This window comes from Morone saxatilis, unplaced genomic scaffold (genome assembly GCF_004916995.1).
Source record: "Morone saxatilis isolate NCDOM2014 unplaced genomic scaffold, NCSU_SB_2.0 Contig24, whole genome shotgun sequence".
In the NCBI taxonomy this organism is placed as follows: Eukaryota; Metazoa; Chordata; class Actinopteri; family Moronidae; genus Morone; species Morone saxatilis.
In genome coordinates this window covers 10,863,542-10,869,200 of record NW_023339807.1, presented here as the reverse complement: position 1 = coordinate 10,869,200, position 5,659 = coordinate 10,863,542, and positions in this window count along the sequence as shown.

Here is a 5,659-nt window from a genome sequence, read left to right as displayed (position 1 = left end):
GAGAGAGAAAGAGAGAAAAAGAGAGCGAGAGAGCTTGTGCCCACCCACCTCGTTATCCAGTGCACAGCCCTCTCTCTGTCTGTCGTTGTGTGTTTCTCTCCCCTAGTCCTAAAAATAAATGGTTGCATCCTTACGAGTTGCGCAAAGTAGTGAATTGTGTAGGCGACAACAAAGGAAACAAAAAAAGCAGCATCCAATGAACATCAGATGTGGATTCATTCATAAATTCAATAAGATAGGGTCGACTTTTTAAGATGTACAAATATTCCCTAAAAGAATCCTATATTGTACATTTTAGAGGGATAGGCTATCAAAACATGGCACAGTAGCAAAATATGACCCATAAACTAGAAATGTCTTTCTTTGGTGGGGATGCGAGTTTAATAACTTCTCTGCTTGGCATTTTACAGATTACTGACAATGTGTGGTAAAATAATACAGTAATAAGTATTTCCATATGCCTATAATGCAAATTCTACATTGCGAAGAAGTGGTTTTTATGTGTAACTAACATCCAGTCTAACACACCCAATGTGTCAAAGCAAGTAGCTTTAATCAGTGTGAATAAAGAAACATTTTCCAGGATAAATGTTTAGAGTCCTGGTTTGACAGCATGTAAATACAATGATTGACAGCTGTTTATTTGGAAGAGCCAAAATTCTTTAGTAAGACTGGTTATGCTTATTTGAACATCGCTAACTTGGAAATGTTGACCACACTGTACATGTGCTGGAAAGAACTGTTTTAGGAACCTGAGCCATAAGATCTAAGAATCAAAGACCGAAATACTTAAAACTTCCATCCATCACAAGCCCTGTCTGTCTGAGAGAGCTTTGAGGAACACGCATCCTTTTTATTTAGTTGTAGGACTGAAGAAAACACAGTGTATAACATAAAGTGTATTTTCAGGTGCTTGGTCCACAGACTCCATGGTGGTGATGGTTTCATAATTTCATTAAAAAAAAAACTACTGTATAATTTATTTGTCTTTACCCTTTTAGGAACTTTCTCAGAGAGAAGCTACAAAATAATAAAGAGTTTTGAAAAGAATTTCACTCAAGGTTCACTTAGTAGCTTTACAATTTCAAACAGTGTGATGCAACCACCTGGGTGTGTCTGGATGTGCTTGTTCCATGTAAATCTAAAGCTGGCACACCCAGCATAATCATACAACATATCATACAACATTTTTTTGTATTTCTGATACAGTTGAAATTAATTAGAAAAAACAGAGTAATGGACAAAGAGACTTCCCATCACTCAATGACTATTCACATGAGCGTAGGCTGGGCAGTGTTGGTGCTGCCTTCACACTATTCAACTGGCGGTCAGTGACATATCACGACAAGCTAGCTAATTAAAAAACAAAGTCCTCGGGATAGGTTTTTTTAAGAGCCTTGCTTTAAGAAAGAGGAACAGACAACGGCAATCAGAAAAGAGCTGTAGCATTAATGCTGGCTGAGGGATTGTGAATGCAATAATAGTTTTGATGGTTGTGTGGTTACCTGCTATTAGAAAATCTGAGGTGATGTAGTTGTATGTTCAATGCTGCATTTGTTCAGTGAGTAGACCATGACAGTCCAGACAACTCCAGGTCTGACAATGCTTTTATGCAACAGTTGTGCTATAATGTTGATGAATTGAGGAAATCATTGCAGCAATAAATGAAGAAATAATGTTGCAGCTTGCCTCCGCCTCCTTATGTCTTGAAACTCTTACATGTTGCTAAGCAACGGTAAACACGACCAGTAGCCTGTTATCCCATACAATGTATTCCACTTAATATTTTTATCCCAAGATCAAAAATAAACTTTCACACTGGATGCATGTATTGGATTGCCTTGACTGAAAGACAGACATTTTCATTCTTTCCAGTGAAGTCAATTTCTCAGATATTAGTTTTCCAAACCAACAAAAGTATGTGCACTCTTGGTATAAACAATTCAATCAAAATATCATTTTCCATTTTCTGAAAGAAAGCACACACAGGCACACACACACAATAGAAGTATATCAGTGGGCTAATCCAGTGAGATATACCAGTGACATTTCTGGTTTGAAACTTGTTCAAATGTTGGTTTTCTTTCTCGCCAGACGTTTGTTTAATATCTTTAATAAAGTGTTACAAAAATATTTAAAAGATGACTGTACAGTAAAACAATACTATTCTACCCCAGCATCAGCAAAGTACTCCCACATAGAGGTCAGAATGCACAATGGGTACCGGATAACTCACGTAGTGAACCCAAAAGGGCACTCCCACACTGTGATCTTTGTGTATGATGATGATACAGACCTCTGATGTCAAAGGCCGTAAAACAGATCTGCTTTTCCACTTGTCCTTTTGGAGCTGTTTGCCGTCCAGCCCCATGCAGAGACATGACAAAACACAGCCCACTGACGTAGAAGAATAGGGTCTCCACGTCATCAGAGAAAATACACACACCCACCTACGAGTCTCTAAATCATATGAGAGAAGTCTTGGTGGTGAGGTCACAGCTGGCCACAGAATGACTGAACACACACACACAGGCACAAATACAACAACACAGAAAAATACACACACATCTTTCAGCGTCGAGGTCGAGATACGCCACAACAATCATTGAACGGAAGCTGGACGTCTACCCACTGAAACACACACACACACGCATTAAGACACACTCACGACCAGCCTTCCTGACGTGTTAGTTGGTGGAAGTCTGTAGCGTACGAGCAGGGAAAACGTGGGTGTTAGGAGGTGAACCAGATACTATGTTATGACAATTCCACACACATACACACATTTATCTAAAGAAATAGCTACTTGCTGACTCGACATATGCACATAAATTGTTGGCTGAATTTGGCCTGTCAACAATAATAGAACATTTTTATTTATTTTTAATATCAAGTGAATTTCCCTCTGCCATAGCAGATCTGAAACATACTGATTGGGTGTGAATTTGGGCTTGCATGTACTATGTATCTATGTGTCTGTTACTGTGTGTACTATATATACTGCAGATGGCATGAACTAGACACACACTGTGGAATCAGGGATAACAAAGGCTATCTATCATGCAGAAAACAGGTCAAAGTAAAGTCACTCCAAAGGTAAGTGTAAATGTGTGATAAACAATTCAAATTCAACAGCAAAGATGTTGAGATTAGTTCTTTGTAGTGCTGTTGCCAACTTGTTTGCATACTACATCCAGATAGCAGATCTCCCACTACCAAAGCCTATCATTGTTCACATCCATGGTAACGTCTGTGTATATATGTGTACAGTATTGTCTGGTTGCGTGGTAGCCGAGATTGTGTGTGCATGTGCTCATTGCCTTTGTGTGTGTGTGTTGACCAGTACTGTACCCATCCAAGTCCCACTAATTTCCATAACAGATCTCATTAACAAACTAATGGAAAAGGGGAACTGTTGAGTTGATGGTGACCTGACACAAGGTGAAAGACACAACATGCAAATCAAGTATATTTGTAGGTAATCTTCAGAGAGAGAAAGAGACAGAACAAGAGGATCCAAACATCCTCTTGATGGGCTAACAAAATTGCTCTTTATTTGGGTGACTGTATTATGTTAAACACTCAAAAGTGAAAGATTTAAAAAAAGATTTGGTTTTGTCTGCCATACATCTCCCAGTGATGATGTGGCAAAGACCATGAATTTCATTAGGTCCTTGTTGAACTTTACATATCTGACATGCCTGTGGTAGTAACTTTCAAATGCCGGTTAATGGTTACTGTAACTGCTACCTCTGAACATTTTCAGTGCAGTTACAGTGGAAGATAATATTATTATATTATACATTTCTGTACTGTTTAAAGCATTTTTTTTATAGAAGCTTAAATTCCCATCAGATTATTTCTTGATCATTTACTTTGTTTGATTAAAGTTATGCAGGCTATAGTGTTTCTTTGTACCTACTGCTCTTCACACCCTGGAGGAGTTTTTTTGTGAGGAGGTTTTTCCTCATCTATTGAGTGTTTAAGGATTGAGGGTGTTGTACATATTTTAGAGCACTCTCAGAGAAATTTATGATGAATATATTAGCCATTAGCCAACTTCCAAAGGCTTGTTGAGACAGGTCGGGCAACGCAAGATTCTTGGTCAATGAATGTATGAGGGCAGCAACACACTGTAGCCACAATGTAGCACGTCATCCTAATTTTCTACTACTCAATGGCATTGCCTTTGTATTTTAGACATTGTTAACACATGATGTCCCATTTAACACATTTTTGGACACCCTTGTAGTTTAGGGAGTTAAAGGACCAGTGTGTAGGATTTATAGGCATCTAGCAGTGAAGTTGCAGATTACTACCAGAACACAGGCTCGCCTCTGTTTTTGACGACTTGGGAATGAGAAGGGGCTGTGAAGCATGTAGGAGAAACACTTATGATCATGAACTGTAACAGCCCTTGTTTCAGTCTGGCAGTGGACCTTTGTTGCATCCCTCTCTCCCTCATGTCCTTTCATCCATCAACTGGCACTATAAAGGTATAAAATGTCCTAAAAATGATTTTAAAAGACTGTAACTATTTCTATTTTTTTATTTCTGCACACACACACAATCATAAAAACTGCATAATAAAATTATTCTAAAACAAATGAAAGTTGCCATTCGTAGGTGGATGTTTAAGTGACGCCCGAAATGTGTCTATGAAACTGCGGTGCAACAGACGTCATCTAAATAAACTATCCACTTGTTTTTTGTTTTTTTGTTTTTTTATTTAAGGTCAGTTTAGTTTTGTTATAAGTCAGAGGGGGTAAGGTGACCTTAGTCCAAAGGTCCCTTAGGAAACCCAGTCCACACCACTTTAATCTGTGTTGTACAGACAGAGAAGAAGCATGTTGCCTTGTTAAGGTTCTTGACCTTCTCATATTCTCCTCTCCGCCTTCCTGCGGTCCACCTCAAAGTTCTTGTTTCAGGATATTTTATATCTCTTACTGCCTGGGCCCCTCAGATGGAAATCACAGCGGACAAGTCTTTATTTTACTAACTGATGGAAAAGCCTCAACAGGATACTGAAATGATCAACGTGGGGCAAAGATACCTAGAGAAAATGTGGACACATGGAGGGGTAGAAAGGAGAGTGAGAATGATATTGTGGTGTATCTGATGAAGGCCCATGAGATACATATTGAGAGAGTGTGAAGAGAGCAAAAAGGAAGCAGTAGCAGCGAGAAACAGAAAGACAGGCATGAAATAAGGATGAGGTTTCCAGCAGACCTTGTGCCCAGCGTTGGAAGTTTTGCCAGTCAAAGCAGTGAGTCACATGTGACCTTGAAAGAAGAAATAACACCAGAGGGATCCCTGGACTTCCACGGCAGCTGATGTGGTCACCTTGTTTTCTCTGGTGAGGTTTCTGAAATGATTTAGGGGAAACTCTTTGCTTATGAACTGCGTGGTGTCGAGAGTGACGCATTCAACAAGTCTGATTCTCAGGAGATGCATGCCTGATTCAAGTGAAGTGTCATTTTTAGAGCGCTCTGAGGATCACTCTAATCATTTAATGGTGGTTTTTATTTCAACCAAACACTACAGCAGGTGAGTTTAATAACCAGTTTTTAGTTTAAACAAAAAATAAAAAATCCTTCATACTTTCACAAATGGTGTTGTATTTTTATGTTTTGTGCAAACAATCAGGACCAAGATGTGT